An 18,253-nucleotide genomic window follows, 5' to 3' on the forward strand; every position below is an offset into this window, starting at 1 on the left:
GCTAAATTTTCATCGTTTGTATATTACTGCATGTTTTTGAGGTGTGCAGGGATTTACTTTTTAATCTGACTGGAGTGGCATGAAAATTAAAATAAAACTAATGTGTGAACCAAAATAGAAACAGCAGATAACCAGAATTAGCTGTATCTGATTGTGTAGTGACTGGCAGCCTCATGTGATGGACCTGCACATGCAGGAAATCACTATGGTTGTACAGAAGTAGTGGCACATACGATAGCAATGTTGGCACATGTGTTGTGATGAGACACACAGGCCAAAAGTCCCTAGATTAGATCACTGGTCTGTATTGATTTTGATCATCATGATGGTAGCTGCAGGATTGCGCCAATTGGCTTAAGTGTTTCTGGGCTAAGAAACAGAACCAGCAGTGAGCAGGAAATATTTGTAGATGACAAATGAAAATAGTAAAGGACAAATTAGTCAAACCACTTGATAGTGCCTGTTCTCTCAACTCACATGTGGAGAATAACCATTTGGGTGAAGTATGTAAGATCCATTGTTGTTACTGTGGATATATCCCAAAATTGGATAGGAGTCAGGAATATAGGGTTTAATAACAGTTACTAATCTCCTTGTTCACACAAGCTTAACTTTAACATCATTGATGCTTTATTCTGGACACAGAGAAAAAAGAAAAATGGATGAAAAATCAGAAATACTAATGGATTGCAAAAGGCATTGCAAATGGCAGAGACAATTTTAATTTCTCCTTTTAATTCACCTTTGCATATTTAATGCTATCATATAAAGTCAACATTATCAGAGAAGAGTTGAAAAGTATGGCGCTGGAAAAGCACAACCGATCAGGCAACATCCAAGGAACAAGAGAATCGACATTTTGGTCATAAGCCTGATGAAGGACCTATGCCCGAAACGTTGATCCTCCTGCTCTTCAGATGCAGCCTGACTTGCTGTGCTTTTCCAGCACCACACTCTTCGACTCTGATCTGCAGCATCTGCAGCCCTCACCTACTCCATTAAAAGAGAGTTGAGATCAGGTGTCACTATCCAACAGTTGGCTGGATGGCTGGTTTGCAACTAAGTGATACCAGCTGCAATACAGTGATACCATCCAGCCATCCAGCACGTTCAATTCCTGCATCAGCTGAGATTATCATAAGGACTCTCCTTTTCAACCTCTCCCTTTGGAGAAAGTGGGAACTGCAGATGCTGGAGATCAGAGTCGAGGATTCCTGATGAAGGACTTATGTCCAAAACGTCTATTCTCCTCCTCCTCAGATGTTGCCTGACCTGCTGTGCTTTTCCAGCACCACACTCTCAACTACAATCTCTCCCTTTGCCTGAGTTGTGGTGACTTTGAATTAAATCACCACCAGTTGTGTCTCATTAATAAGCTATCTAAATACAGTCCTGGAGGACTGTGGCAACTTTTATTTGTGCTGGCATTCCATGAAAAGCTTACAAAGGCCATTTCCATTATAGATCTGAATTGACACATTTATGAAGAAAGAAATTGACTCAAAGAGTATGCATTTGGATACTTCCTAATGTAGTAATCAGTCTCCTATAGAGTTGGCAGATAGTCAGGATCAAGTACAACCTTTAGGGGAATCAGGGTTAGAGAGTAGGAATATTTTGGCCAGGCCATGCAGACATAATTAGTTTCCATCTTTGTGCTGCAGTCTTGTTTAGACTTTTATATTATATCAATTCATAAGTCAATGTTTATATTGGAAGATTCCTCTGTAGAAAAAAAAACATTTTTATTCTCCTCTTCTGCCACTGGTGGTGCTGTAGCATCCTCTGAGGACTCAAAGCGATGTTTATTACAATTTTATACTCATAATTTTCAACCTATACATAAACAGTTTAAAATTTTAAAACAAACTGCAAATAGTCATTAATGAAGTTTGGATATATTAGTAACTTGTGTTCACTGTGGTGACTAATAATCTTTAGATTGATATTTGAATTTTCAGTGGCTAACTGGAAGGATCTCATGACAATATTTCATATTTTAATAATTTCCAGTAATAAGCAAACTCAAAACAACATTATGTAAGTAGTGTTCAGTGGGCAAATTATATTCTAAGCCTCAGAAAAGATTCCCCCACTTAACTTTTAATGTAACAGATAATTTCCCTTTGGTGTTATACTTTATCCTTTATGTGGAACTTCATTCTCCAGGAACAAATGCCAGATTTCACAGTGAGAATATGGAGTTACACAAATTAGAAGCAGTGTAGGTCATTTGGCAGTTCAGGGTCAAGGTCACCATAAACTTATCAGAACATAGGGCTACTCTCTCATTCAAGAGAGAAAACTGTAGTGGTTTACTCTGAGGATCACCATTCGTAGAGAAGTGGGCAGGTTGAGAAGGAGGGTCCTTCATGATAACCTCAGCTGGTGTGAGAACTCATAGAATCATAGAATCCTGACAGTGTGGAAACAAGTCATTTGGCCCAACATGTCCACACTTGCCCTCCGATGAGTAACCCACCCAGACCCATTCCCCTACCTTATAACTCTGCATTTACCCCTGACTAATGCCCCTAACCTACATATCCCTGAACACTATGGGCAATTTAGCATGGCCAGTTCACCTAACCTGCACATCTTTGGATTGTGGGAGGAAACCGGAACACCTGGAAGAAGCCCACGCAGATACAGTGCGAATATGCAAGCTCCACACATACAGTCGCCCCAAGGCTGGAATCAAATCTGGGTCCCTGGTGCTGTGAGACAGCAGTGCTAACCACTGAAACACCATGCAGCCATAAATTGAACCCATGCTGTTGTTGGTGTGTCTCTGCATCACATGTCGGCCATCCAGCCAACTAAGCTAAGTGACTCGCTGGCACTTGAAGACTGCTCAGCAATCCAATAAGATCATGATTGATCTGTTTATGTTGAAGGTTTCACAGTCCCATCTGTCTTCTCTAACAATTGAACCAGTGCCATTTTTGATCACAAGTGTTGCTGCTCTGGTGTTACCTAGTTTCCTGTTCATCTTGAGTGCCACATATGCGTCAGTTTTCAGAGCCCAGCCCTTGTCAATCAGGAGCCACATCTCAGTGTTGGCTTTCAGATCATATTTATTCACTTCAATGTGCACTATCTGTTCAGTTAATTTGGTGCAATGCTACATGCATTCAGGGACAAAGCCTTTATGCGCTATTATGTTTTTAGGGTTTTTCCCCCTCTGTCCCTTCCTGCCATTCTCTGATCCTTAGTTTCTACATTCGTGTTTTGCTCTCCTGCATCCCTTGATTTGTTACATTTACCCAAGTTCACCCCTCTACTTATTTAATTCAAAGCCCTCTACATCTCTTGTTACATGATTGCAAGAACACCAGTCCTACCACAGTTCAACTGCAGACAATCCTACAGGTACAGTTTTTTTAATAGAATCCCCACAATGTGGAAACAGGCCATTTGACCCAACAAGTCCACACCAATCCACCCAGACATATCACCCTTTCTTTTCCCTGTAACCCTGCATTTTCTATGGCTAACACTTCTAACCTAACCTACACATCCCTAGACACTATGGGTAATTTAGTATGGCAGATGTTGGACTATGGGAGGAAACCGAAACACCTAGCAGAAACCCATACATACACAGGAAGAACGTGCAAACTCCACACAGACAGTCGCCCAAGGCTGGGATCGAACCCAGGTCCCTAGCATTGTGACATAGCAGTGCTAACCACTGTGCCACCCCTTCTTTCCCCACTATTGGTGTTATATCTTGAACTGTAACCCACATCCCCCCCATATCAGTTTTTAAGGCATGCATTAACTTCTCCAATCTTAACCATCCAATGCCAGTTCGTACATGGCTTAGCTTGTAATCCAAAGATTATCATCTCAAAGATTTAGCACATAACCACTTTTACACCCTCAGCAGAAGCTCTTTTATAGTTTTACCTCAGTCCCTTCTCAAATTCTTCTCCAGTTTAGTACAGACATCCCAAACTTTTTGTTGCAGAGAAGAATGTTGATTCCCTTCACTACAGTATTCCCTAATAGCATTGTAGTCATTCTTACTCAGCTGACTTTAATGGCTTCATGTACCTTTGTACGTGTCATTTAGCTAAACCACCTTGCAGCCCTCACTGTCATCTAAACAACTGGAGAAAAACTCAAACATGTTGGACAACTGCAAAGTTAAGACCCCTGATTTCCTGCCCTCTGATTACCCTTTCCTGCTTTACTTGCTTCACATCCTCCTGTCCCTGACTATTGACCATCCCAGAAGACCCTATCTCAAAGTGTGTGGCCGTGTCCGAGAATAAAGTGTGTAGATAACTTTAAATCTCCCTGCTAAGCCTCAGCGGAACTGACAGATATGCAGGTTTTTCCTGTCAAAGTCAATTCTATTTCACAGTAATATGGATAACATGGATTTGATATCCACGTGGAAATGTTGATTTGGTCTTCTTGAGAACTCCAATTCCATTCTATTTTGGGGTTAAATTACAGTTTTAAAACATTTACACGACCTGATATTCCTGACTATACCCTGTGAGTTGAAGACTCACAGCACATCAAACATCAACACAATTGCCCTGGATATTGATTATTTCACAACTGCAGCACCGTAGCTCACTGGTTAGCACTGCTGCCTCACAGCATCAGGGACCCGGGTTCAATTCCAGCCTTGAGTGACTGTCTGTCTGTGTGGAGTTTGTACATTCTCCTTATGACTGTATGGGTTTCTTCCAGTTGCTCTGGTTTCCTCCCAAATCCAAAAAATTAAATGAATTGTCCATGTGTTCAACAATGTGTAGGTTAGGTGTATTAGTTAGGGGTAAATGTAGAGTAATAGGGTATGGGAATGGGTCTAGTTGGGGTACTCTTTGGAGAAAGTAAGGACTGCAGATGCTGGAGATCAGAGCTGAAAAATGTGTTGCTGGAAAAGCACAGCAGGTCAGGCAGCATCCAAGGAGCAGGAGAATCGATGTTTCGGGCAGGTGGTGGGAGGGGAAATGAGGAAGCTGGAGAAATCTGCATTCATCCCTCTTAGTTGGAGGGTTCCTAGGCGGAAGATGAGGCACTCATCCTCAGGGGTCGTGTTGCCATGGTCTGATGATGGAGGAGGCTAAGGACCTGCATGTCCTTGGCAGAGTGGGAGGGGGAATTAAAGTGTTCAGCCACGGGGCGGTTGGGTTGGTTGGTGCGGGTGTCCCAGAGGTGTTCTCTGAAACGTTCCGTAAGTAGGCGGCCCATCTCCCCAATATAGAGGAGGCCACATCGGGTGCAGTGGATGCAGTAAATGATGTGTGTGGAGGTGCAGGTGAATTTGTGACAGATATGGAAGGATCTTTTGGGGCTTTGGAGGGAATTGAAGGGGGAGGCATGGGCGCAGGCTTTGCATTTCTTGCGGTTGCAGGAGAAGGTGCCGGGAGTGGAAGTTGGGTTGGTGGGGGGTGTGGACCTGACGAGGGAGTCGCAGAGCGAGTGGTCTTTCCGGAATGCTAATAGGGGAGGGGAGGGAAATATATCCTTGGTAGTGGGGTCTGTTTGGAGATGGCGGAAATGACGAAGGATGATACAATGTATCTGGAGGTTGGTGGGGTGGTAGGTGAGGACCAGTGGGGTTCTGTCCTGGTGGCGATTGGAGGGGCGGGGTTCAAGGGCAGAGGAGCGGGAAGTGGAGTAGATGCGGTGGAGAGCATCGTCAACAACGTCTGAGGGGAAATTGTGGTCTTTGAAGAAGGAGGCCATCTGGGTTGTTCGGTACTGAAATTGGTCCTCCTGGGAGCAGATGTGGCGGAGGCGAGGGAATTGGGAATATGGGATGGCGTTTTTATAGGGGGCAGGGTGGGAGGAGGTGTAATCCACTTAGCTGTGGGAGTTGGTCGGTTTATAGTAAATGTCCGTGTTGAGTCGGTCACCGAGATAGAAATGGAGAGGTCTCGGAAGGGGAGGGAGGAGTCTGAGACAGTCTAGGTAAATTTGAGGTCGGGGTGGAAGGTAAAGTGGATGAACTGTTCAACCTCCTCGTGGGAGCACGAGGTAGCACCAATACAGTCATCGATGTAGCGGAGGAAAAGGTGGGGGTTGGTGGCAGTATAGCTGCAGAAGATGGACTGTTCCACATATCCGATGAAGAGGCAGGCATAGCTGGGGCCCATACGGGTTCCCATGGCTACTCCTTTGGTTTGGAGGAAGTGGGAGGATTGGAAAGAGAAGTTGTTCAGAGTGAGGACCAGTTCAGTCAGTCGAAGGAGGGTGTCAGTAAAAGAGTACTGGTTGGGTCGGCGGGAAAGGAAGAAGCAGAGGGCTTTGAGGCCTTCGTGATGGGGGATGGAGGTGTATAGGGACTGGATGTACATGGTGAAGATAAGGCGTTGGAGGCCGGGGAAGCGAAAATCATGGAGGAGATGGAGGGCGTGGATGGTGTCCCGGATGTAGGTGGAGAGTTCTTGACTAAAGGGGACAGGACTGTGTCGAGGTATGAGAGATGGGTTCGGTGGGGCAGGACCAGGCTGAGACAATGGGTTGGCCGGGACAGTCAGGTTTGTGGATTTTGGGCAGGAGGTAGAAACAGACAGTGTGGGATTGTGGAACTATGAGGTTGGAGGCGGTGGATGGGAGATCCCCTGAGGTGATGAGGTAATGGATGCTCTGGGAGATGATGGTTTGGTGGTGGGAGGTGGAGTCATGGTCAAGGGGGCAGTAGAAGGAGGTGTCCGCGAGCTGGCGTTTAGCCTCAGCAATGTAAAAATCGGTGCGCCAAACTTTTTGGAGAGTCAGTATACACTTGTGGGGCTAAATAGCCTATTTCCACATTGAGGCGCCAAGCTTGTTGGGCAACATTCAAAATGAGTCACCTTGATTCCTCCATTTACCCTCAAGTAAAGATGCAGCCCAATACAATACAATCATGTATTTATATTTGTAAGAAAATGCAAAGTAAATTGAATTCTATTATCAAAGGACTATGTTGAATGTTACCTAAGCAATGTATTCAAATATGAAGGTCATTTTCTAACCTAGCATTACAATAAAGCATAATACAGACATACTACTGATACATTCGATAGTATTTCTTGATAATCTGGGAAAGCCATCGAACTGACATTATCAAAGCCATATACCGAGCAATTTCTGGACTTCGTTTCATTTCCTTCTCTGATAATGTAGTGTGTCATAGTTATCCTACCCAGCATGTAGGTGGGGAGAATACAGGTTCAATGGTCTTAGAGGATAGAGGTTTCCAGATAACATCATACTCATTTCGATATCCATTTCTTTCGATAATCCAGTCAGTTCAGTGATGATTCAAATCAGTTCTTCGATCTATTATGCAAAACAGACAACAAAACGTCTGACCTTGCCTAAACATTTACATGAGCAAAATAGCAACTCATTATTTACTGTAGCTAGTGCAAATATTTTTTTTTGTAGACTTGCTCAGTCTTGCTTTCACGTGTGATCTTTTAATATCATGAGAAGTGCATAGCCAAAGCAAAAGACCTGAGGATCAACCCATTTTTTTTATTTGCTAGCGAGACTTCCTCATTAAAACCCTCAATCCTGTGGCATTGGAAATTTGTAATGTCATTCAAGTCCACAAACAGACACGAGAGCAGCAGATAGATTTGTAGGAGACACTCTGGAAACTGGATCAAAATCGGAGAAGTCCACCTACGCTGCCTGTGTCATGCTGGCTTTGTCAGGCATGCCCCATTCACTAGCAAGATTCCCATCTCCCCATTTAAAACTTTGTTACCTCAACTTTGACAATCTCATTTTTCCAATCATGCCATATTTTCCCAAATGACTCAGCATTGGCTAGGTTGTTCAGAAGCCACCTTGGTAAAACTAAGCATGAATTGCACTGACATTTGTGAATATGGTCACGTCATTGAAAGCCTGGACTTAACAGAAAATACTTTGAGATGCACAGACATATGCCACAAGACAGCTGATAAGCACTGTACCTTCTCTATCTTATCCACCAACTTTATCAGGCAGACACAGAAACAACACAAGAGTCTTAGAGATCTGTTTGGCTTTCAAACTAATGCATTTACATTATGCTGTGTACCTTTAAAATAAAAATAGACCATCTGAGACTGCACATTCTTCATAACCACTCTTTGACTTTATAAGGACAGATGTATGTCTGCCCCAAATGATCTGGGATACTTTATTGGGAGTGTCTCCAGTATTGTGGGCGTCACACCCACAACTACTGATGTGGTTCAATTTTACCCTGGAGAGGCATGAAATTAAGCAACTCTGACTGGATATGTTTGATCTAAATTGCATTGAAAACCACGCAAAATTAAAAGCATCTGTATAAATGTGAAATGTTTGTTTCCTATGTCTGGTAGAAATAGAACCAACTCTGACAGGCACATGTTCATGTGACCACACTTACGGAGATCTCTAGGAAATTGGCTTTATGTACAGGAAAGTCTTATCCTGTACTTATCAGCATCATTTAATTAGTTTAAACTTCATCCTTGTTTCAAATCTCAAAGTACCAAACTCTCAAGAAACAATATTAACATTATGATTAATGAGGAATCTCTTTACTTTGATGTAATCAAAGCCATTTGAAGGGTTGTGCAATTATAAGTGATGTAATTCATCTTTAACATAAATATATGAGTGCCAACTTATTTTATGTGATGTGGATAATGTTAACAAAGCATTGAAAGTACTTGATCAATCCTGAAGTTTAATTGATTTGGGCAGAAGGTAACTTGTAGAATGTGTTCAAAACTGAATATTGCTTTCACTTTGTAAATGTGCCTATTTTAATCAAAGGCTGGTGGGGCACTAAGTCGATGCAGAAAAGGCTACATTTTCTACAATGCAGTAGCGATAGTATCCTATCATCAACAGTACGAGAGACATTGAAAAGAGTAAACGAGATCCTCCATGAAAAAAAGTGTGTCAAAATGATCTCAAATTTATCTACTGACCTTTAACATACCGGTAGATGCTTTACGTCTGACCCTAATGAGATGTGCCTAAGGGGAAAAAAGCATCAGTATCCTGTTGTACAATGGTTCAGATTAGATAGTAATTAATTACTCACAGAATCTTCAGTGGTGCCTGTTCACATATATTGGATTATTGCCCATTTCACTTGGTTTCTATACTGTGTCAGTGCTCTTTGCTGGGCTACTAATTTTGCTTGTTCCCTGCATAAAGCTTCCTCGCTCTCAATATCTATTTTGTTTCACATTATGGGTTCCATGTTTGTCTTTTCTAATGATTGTCAATCTTGATTAATGAACCTTCATTAATAAACATCCTGCTTTTTGGTCTCCACCTACAATTGCTACATGGTGGTGCATGGAATCAATTAGTCTGTGCAAAGTGATTTATTCTGCTAAGATCTTGGAAGCAAGGTCAAAGTTCATTGATGCTAATTTTAGCAATTGTGATTTTTTTTACTAGAAGCAATGCTTTCTCTTTTAAGTTTAGAAAAAGACATTTTTGAATATTCTAAAAGCTGTTATCCTACCAAGAAATGTATTGAAATCAAAAGTCATTTGATATATTGAAACAATTTCAGTTTTGTAAAGTCAGCAATAATTATTCCCCAATAAGTGAAAACACCTATTTTCTGATAAGAACTGTACCAACACCATTTTGGAATGTAATTTAATATGAAAGAAAATGAGAGAATTTATATATCACCTTTCAAAATCTCAGGGTATCCCAAAACACTTCACAGCCAATATTTGAAGTGGAGTCACAATTGCAACATAGAAAAGATACAGTTACCAAAATTGTACAAAAGGTCTACAAAAGACAATGAATGAAATATGTGTGTTCCTTTTAACGTATTTGGCTTGAGTGATAAATGTTGACCTGGACAACATTCTTGCTCTGTTTTGAATAGTGGCATGGAATATCTTGCATCCATCTGAAGAAGTCAGGTTTTCAGGATTTAAAATTTCATTTGAAAGAAATCCATCATTAACTGCACTAAGGTTGCAGTTTACATTATATGCTTATATCACTAGGATGGTGCTTCAAAACAATCATCTGACTCAGATGTAAAAATGCTCCATTGAGCCAAGGCCTGTTTGATTACTTTCTAGTTGGATTAGATTACTTACAGTGTGGAAACAGGCCCTTCGGCCCAACAAGTCCACACCGACCCACCGAAGTGCAACCAACCCAGACCCATTCTCCTAATTTTACCCCTGCACCTAACACTACGGGCAATTTAGCATGGCCAATTCACCTAACCTGCACATTTTTGGACCCGAAGGAAACCCACGCAGACAAGGGGAGAATGTGCAAACTCCACACAATTGCCTGAGGCGGGAATTGAACCTGGGTCTCTGGCACTGGGAGGTAGCAGTGCTAACTACTGTGCCACCATGCTGCCCACAAATGTAATTGCAACCTCTAAATAACAATAGAGTGACTGCCCCACAATGCATTTGTGATCAGAATTATACATATTTTCAAAATGTTGGGTATTGGCAGTTCTGTCTGTTTCACTCCGCTAGAGAATGTTGAACCTCATTCACCAAAAACGGATGGGAATTCTACAATTCAAAGTTACCAGTGGGGAACTTTAGCTACCATCAGTGCAAATTAATTACCTAAGACAACCTACTAATCATTGGTTGGAAAATCATGGTCTGTGAAATCTTTACGTTCTGACTTGTGTTGCCAGCAGGTGAGGGTGTGTGTCAGCTGCATGTACTTGTACATCTACCCCTAATGTACAATTAACAACTACTGAAAATAAATGAAGCTGCAATACAGCCCATTAATACCTCCCTTCTTGGCACCTAATGAAGAATGATATTGGCAGTTCCCTGGATCACATAAGATTCTCCAACTAAAGCCAATTATCATGCTGTACAGATTCATCATCATCTTGTTCCTTTTGTATTTTTAACTCTACATCTAAAATCAGAACTTTCTTGTATGCTATTTATGGCTTTTCCAATCCAGTTCCAATTTTCAAAGATCTGAATATTTGCGATCCTAGAACTCCCTGATTTTAGATCACTATGAAGAAATCAGACTCCATTTTAACTCAGCTAATGGGATAGTAGTAATACGAAAATCCCTATGTACCAGTTACCGCTCCATTAGCACTAAACCACCATACCTACAGAACCTTTCATTACATTCATGTGGGAGTTTCATTACAACGCAAAAATCAGAGTCCTTACATTAACATAAACATTAACACCACATTAGTGGCAGGAATTGTCACTGCCAACAAAGAGAGCTTATCATTTCCATTGATATTGAATTGCATTGCCATTGCCAGAAAATACTCTGCTGCCCCAGCCACATACCATGGACAATAAAACAGGCCAGAGTCTGGATATTCTCTGGCAATGGAATCACCTCCAGTGTCTCAGAGATTTTCTCTACATAAAGATAAAGAGAGTGATGGATATTTTCCATTTGCCTGGGTTGAAGAACACTCAGGTAGGTCTACACCTTCCAGATCAAAGCAGTGACCACTTTATCTACCAGTTTAAACATCCACCTCCAGTGTACTAAGACTGTGTTATGTATTTCACATAGCCTAACCATGGAAAGACAATAAATGCCAGTTTTGCCAGCAAAAAATGTGCCAGACACTGATCAGACATACAAGCAAGGATATATTGTTCAGTAAGTTTAAGGATGATCTGACTGTAACCTCAAAGCTGCAACCTGCACCCCGCTAACTTTCATCTTCCTGGTTAATAGGAACCTGGTTACCATTTGAGGACTCTACCTCCATCATCTTTTCATTCCAAAACGAATTTGCAAAGGCTCTCAAGCTCTGAGAGAAAAAGAGGATTTTTTTTTTGTTTTGAATAGATGACTGCTGATAGTTAACAGTGTCAGTTAGTTCTGGATTCTCCCATAAACTTTCAGGCAGTCCTCTAAAATCCAGCAGATACAAGTCTGGCCCATCCAATCTTTCCTCCAATGCCAACCACTTATTCCAAGTATTAGCCTGGTAAACCTTCTCTGAACTGCTTCTGACATTTGTATGCTTTCTTAAGTAAGATAGCAATAAGTCGATGATGCATTTTCACAGTGATCAAGGGCAAAAGTTAATTTATTCTCCAAACTTCCACTCTCATTATCATTGGGAAGACTTACTCATTCATCCCCATAATAGGAATTTTGTTAAGAAACTCCTTTGGTCGGAAGTTGCCATTAAGTTTAGTGGTGAATCACTGAATACAATAAGGTCAGAAGGATATCCCACCCACATTCTGTGGTCAGAAATACAGACATAAGAGAAATACTCACACTGATGGATAGTCCATCTGGTTATCTTTAAGAAGGAAGTCCAGCACTGTGAGGAAAAGCTCACTCATCTCTTAATCACTAAGCAAGACCAAACCAAAAGGCTAACTAAAAGCTTGAATTAAACACAAGCAAGAGGGTCAATAGTTCCTTGATGCATTCTCCATGGAAACACCACAACCAATCAGAGTCAACTTACCAATAAGTTTGTACCCTTTTCTCTTATAGTATGACTTTTGCTTTCAAGTTTGGCATTTTTGTGTCTGCCAATACAAATGGCTGATCAGGAAAAGTTACATTTTCAGACAATGTGGCATAGTTTTTTATTTTACATATTCATGAGCAGGGCTTGATGTTAAGAGAAGTGCCTCTTTATTGTCACTATTCCTCTGTACAAATGCTTACTATATGTCAGTTTAACAATTTGTATGTGGCCTATTCTCACTTAAGCAGTTACAGTCCAGCTACTGACAGGTTGGTGTGGTACACGAAATGGCACATGTGAAAGTCACAATGCCCAATTCAAACCACAAGGGGGTACTATCGTTATTCCCTTGGGACACTGTATTGCGGATGATTAGATATTGGACATTATGAGCACACTCCTTAAAATAAGGCACAGGCATTTCATCTGACAGGGATAAAGTCCCACTGAATCGAGTAGGGTTTTTAAGGCAAGCCCAAAAATTATAGCAAAATAAAATATCTAGGAAGTTGCAACTGTCATCTGAAATGCATGAGAAGCAAACAGTAATGTTTCTCTCCCAGTTAATAGTTTAATATCCCTTTGAAACAACTTATGCATTAGATGCAACAAATTCCAGGCATCCAAGAAGACTACTGAATCCTAATCATGCAAACACTAGTCGATGGTAGGAATTACGAAAAGCAAATACTTTGTCATTTATGTTTTATTGTCCATTTCTACTAATTTCAATTCCTTTTCCATATTATTGAATAGCCAGGTGAGTTGGTCACTAAAACTGAACATGAAAGGTACCAATTAAAATAGCACTGCTTTGTGGCTTGGCCAGTATGATGCAGACATCACTCAGGATTGATACTGGTGATTCTGTCAGCATCACAGCTATGTATTTAGCTTTGTGCAGATGTTTATTGCTGGTCCGTATCAAATGGCATCATGTAAATAGACTAAATGTGATTATGCAGCTTTTTTCATAAAGTAACAATGTTGCACTACTGGTCTTAATCCTAACCAGGAATCAAAATGACTCAACTCAGACTCATCAAAAGGCTTGATTCAACTAACCACTGGACTTGCAAACCAGGCTTAATACAGCACATGCAGCAAACTGTAATATAATAACTTGTGACACATATTGTACTTTCAACAGCAAGGTACTCTGTCATGCGACAATGCAATTAAAGAAAGCTGCCATGAGTAAACTTCATTTTTACCATGAAATGCTGAGTCTTTGAAATATCAAGAAGGAGGAAAACCATATGGATCATTAAACTAGTTAAGCCATATTTTGGCCTCAAATGGAAAAATTGTAAACAGGTAGATCATGGCAAAGGTGATCAAACAGATTATTGCTCAGGTAACATCAAAAATGGATGGTAAAACTCAGAATTTATTGCTACTCTTTAGTGATCATAAATATAACTTTTACAGTGGAACTGAGATGGTAAAACCTGGATATATTGTCCAGGATGACTATACAGCCTTAATGTCTTTGTCCTATATGCTGTAGAGCATCATTAGGTTAGATATTTAGCATCTCTGTAGAATGACGCACAGATTAGGAGCTTAATTGTGAGTAAGATCACATGCATGGAAATTTTGAAACAATGATCTGAAAAAAAGACAAGAGAGGTCGTTTTCAATTTCATGTCAGGAAACTGTCAATTGTGAATTGTTTGCCATTAAACAACCTGCCTAATTTCTCCACTAAGGTTGAACATTTCAAGAAAGGCCCTATTTCCTGTGTACAGGAGAATCTAATTTTTAAGTAGCTTTCGTAACAGAAAAGTCAACAGAGGCCCACGAGAGACCATTGACTTTCCTGCTGTCTGTAGAAATGTGACAGAATATGCGGGCTCAAATTCTACAGAATACCTTGTTCTTCTGAAGAAGGTAGCCCATTGAAATGCAAATCAATTAAAGATTAAAGATCAATGTAGACTTAATTTACAGAAAATTGGCTATCTATATTGATTAAAATTGAACTACACCCTGACATTTTAACCTGCCGATAACACAAACTCATGTGTGGCTTTACGTAGCTAACATCTGGGATGGCGATTATATTTTGTGCTGATACAAGTTCACTTCTTGACTGTGGTTTAGAATGAGGTATGTGAAAATAACTGGGTTGGACACTAAATTTCATCAATTTTGGCTGATGTAGTTGAACCAAAGCTGACTAAACATGAAGACCTAATGTGCACAGATGTAGCACAGAAGAGCATCAAAGGCTGGTATTTGACTTTAGACCACTGGAAGTGATGTCATATGTACTAATTCAGTAATGACTAGTTAGGTTTGGCACTTTTGTAGCTCTTAATACTCCTCTGAATCAGGTCTGTCATGCAAATGTTAAGAGAATTACTTTCCTGGACTAAGAGGACATTACACAAAGAGTCACATTCATTATTGCGTCAACTTTGTAATGTCACCTGAAATTGCAAATTTACCGATCCACATGACTCGGCTCAAATTGGTCACTTAGTGAATATGCATGTTTCAAAAATCACTAATTTGTTTCATGTGATTTCAGTAAAAAATGTTTTCTGAGATACACTTGCTTTTTGTGATATTACCTTGCACAAAAGAGATGTCATAGTCACAATTTAGGATTGCACATTCTGACCTGCATTGCTCGTTGTATACTGGAAGAATGCACAGGAATCTTCTGACCTGTTACACCAAATGAATTAGGAGTTTGTAGCTGACAAGGAGAAAGCAGGTGAAAACTGCTTGGATCCATCAAGCAGACCTGATTGCACAGTTGTCATGGTGAAAAAACAATCATGGTTGAACACTGTTGCAATGATAAAATTGACAACTTCTGGTTAGCACCTGTGCAGTTACTTTGGGAATGTGGACTTTGCTGTCAATAATTCTGCCCTCCAATGGCAGTTTCATTAATGTCCACTCAGTTGTAAATCTTGTGAAACTACTTGGATTGTCATTAACATTTTATGATATTAGTCTCCCTACAAGAACTTTGAAAAAGTGTAGGACCAGTTGAATTATGTGTGACTGGGTATCAATAACATACTAAATTCATAACTACTGTTGAACAACCTTTGGGACTGTCAAAGAAATGAATAATTTCAGAATGCCAGATGTCTCCAATGTCAACTTTTTGAAACTACATGGTTTTTTGAAAACAATTTTTCTGTTAAATTTTATGATGTTTTATCTTGTAGCTTAAACTATCCCAACCTTTAGCTCACCGACTGTAAAATGATTAAAACAGAGGATATTCAGTGTTTCTTTCCTTCCTGGTTTGTTATCTTTGAGAGGTCCCAGGTCACCTTGATGACTGTAAAGCTTCCATTCCATCGACAGGGCATAGGTCAGGAGTGTGATAGGATATTTTTCAACTTACTTGGATGAGTGCAGCTCCAATAGCAATTTGAAACATCAGCACTATCCAGGATAAAGCAGCTCACACCCTCCATCACAAATGCACATTAGCAGCAGTGTCCAGTACTCCATATGTAATATGCACCATTACAACTTGTTATCCTCCTTTGATAGCACCTTCCAAATCTACAATCACAATCAACTAGAAGGAAACAAGCAGCAGATGAATAGAATCGGCGCTGCCTGAAAATTCCCCTCCAAGGTACAAACCATATTATGTGGAACTAAATCAATGTTCCTTTGCTATGACTGGGTCAAAATCATGGAAATCATCTGAACAGCACCATGAATCCATTGCAATGATTCATTAAGGTAGTTCATCTGCATTTGAGCCAGCTAGCTGCTAGAAATGGAGAAAAGAGACAAAAGAAAATTGAAGATGCTGCAATCCAAGGTAGACAAGCAGGAAGTTTGAAAGACACAGCAAGTCAGGCAGCTCTCGGTGTCACCCCAAAATGTTGACTTCACCTCCTGATTCTGCCTGGCTTGCTGTTGTTCTTCCAGCCACCAGCTTGTCTTAAAATTGGGTAAAAGCACCTGACCAAATATTGTCCATAAAGGTTAGGCCATTTGATTGCCAACTATTTGATTTGGAGAGTGGTCCAGTCTTATGAAAAGTTTTTGTTCAGACTCATTTGCTTATCACTGACCATAAATGCTGCCACAGACAAGAACAGTTGTCAGTGTTTAGATATTTCTTCAATAGCATATATTCCTTGACATATTTAAGAGAGGTGAAATACTGCTGTTCAGTTTACACAAGTAGTAATAGTTTATCACCAGGAATTATTTAAACTATAGAAAGTGATTTTTACAACAAAAGTCTATGCAGAAAATTTGAATTTAGCAAAATAAAAGTAATATACTCAAAAAGCTTTTAAAACATACTGTCCTGATCCCCTGCCACCATAAAAATGCTTACTTTTTATAGATTGTTCATTATAAGAACTATTTGACCAGATTTTGTGAGTTATTATTTTTGTGAGCCCAGTCATCTTCAAACATAATGTACTGGTCAAGCTGTCAGGATGAGTTCCAGGCCAGGAACTGAGAAGAGCAAGTGACAGGACATAGGGTGGGCACCTTGCGATTACCAACGAATTAATGCCAGTGGCTGCATTCCAACTCAGCCATGAAGTTATCTGTGCAGTGTGGGCAATATCAGAGAGAACAGTTGTCATGCCATGGTGGCAGAGGCAGAGACATTACAGCCATCAAAGTAGGGCAAGCATTACCAGACACATCAGTCTTCATTAAAATGGCTGCACAGGAATTGCTTCAGTTTGGAACCCCTGTGTGAAATTATTAATCAATGTCAGCTATCGCTCAATGAGTAATGCTCTCACCTCCATGTCACAATACTCCAAGTTAAATTCCAAAGTCCCACTTTGGGATTTAAGCACAAACATGAAGGATAATACTTCAGTGCAGTAATGACAGTGTACTACATGGCAAGAGTTCTGTTTTTATTATTCTTTTGTGGGATGTGGGTGTCGCTGGCTGTCCAGCATTTATTGACTGTCCCTCGTTGCCCTTGAGAAGGTAGTGGTGAGCTGCCTGCTTCAACCGCTGCAGTCCACCTGTTGTGGGTTGACCCATAATGCCATTGGGGCAGGAATTCCAGGATTTTGACCCAATAGCAGTGAAGGAATGGCAATATTTTTCCAAGCCATGGTGATGAGTGCCTTGGAAGGGAACTTGAATGTGGTAGTGTTCCCATATATCTGCTGACCTTGTCCTTCTAGATGGAAGTGGTCATGGGTTTGGAAGGTGCTTTCTGAGGACCTTTGATGAATTTCTGCAGTGCATCTTGAGGATCGCATAAGCTGCTGCTCCGGAGCATCAGTGGTGGAGGGAGTGGATGTTTGTGGATGTGGGGTCAATCAAGCAGGCTGCTTTGTCCTGGATGGTGTCAAGATTCGTGAATGTTGTTGGAGCTTCACCAAACCAAGCAAGTAGAGTGTATTCCATCACACTCCTGACTTGTGTCTTGTAGATGGTGGACAGGCTTTGGGGAGTCAGGAGATGAGTTAGTCGTCGCAGCGTTCTTAGCCTCTGACCTGCTGTTGTATCCTCTGTATTTATGTGGTGATTCAAATTCTGTTTCTGGTCAATAATAGTTGTTGATCGTGGGAAAATCAGTGATGCTAACATTATTGATTATCAAGAAGCAATGGTAAGATTGTCTCTTACTGATGGTGTCATAGCCTGGCATCTGTGTGGCACAAATGTTACTTGCCACTTGTCAGCCTAAGCCTGGATATTGTTCAGATCTTGTTGAATTTGAACATGGATTGCTTCAGTATCTGAGGAGTCGTGAATGGTGCTGAACACTGCAATTATCAGCGAACATTCCCACTTCTGACCTTATGATGAAGGGAAAGTCATTGATGAAGCAGC

General features: G+C 40.7%; 1 protein-coding gene and 1 long non-coding RNA gene across 3 annotated transcripts in view; one reads left to right on the forward strand and one right to left on the reverse strand.

Moving 5' to 3' along the window:
• LOC122551729 overlaps nucleotides 1–7,286 on the reverse strand; it is a 56,124-nt gene extending 48,838 nt beyond the window's left edge. The window contains exon 1 of the long non-coding RNA XR_006312178.1: nucleotides 7,154–7,286. This is a non-coding gene — a long non-coding RNA (uncharacterized LOC122551729). The remainder of the gene's footprint in view (nucleotides 1–7,153) is intronic.
• The window catches only part of LOC122551728 (rho GTPase-activating protein 15-like), a 737,256-nt gene that overhangs the window by 686,510 nt on the left and 32,493 nt on the right, over nucleotides 1–18,253 (forward strand). The window lies entirely within an intron of this gene.

The sequence above is a fragment of the Chiloscyllium plagiosum genome, chromosome 7 (assembly GCF_004010195.1).
Source record: "Chiloscyllium plagiosum isolate BGI_BamShark_2017 chromosome 7, ASM401019v2, whole genome shotgun sequence".
Classification (NCBI taxonomy): Eukaryota; Metazoa; Chordata; class Chondrichthyes; order Orectolobiformes; family Hemiscylliidae; genus Chiloscyllium; species Chiloscyllium plagiosum.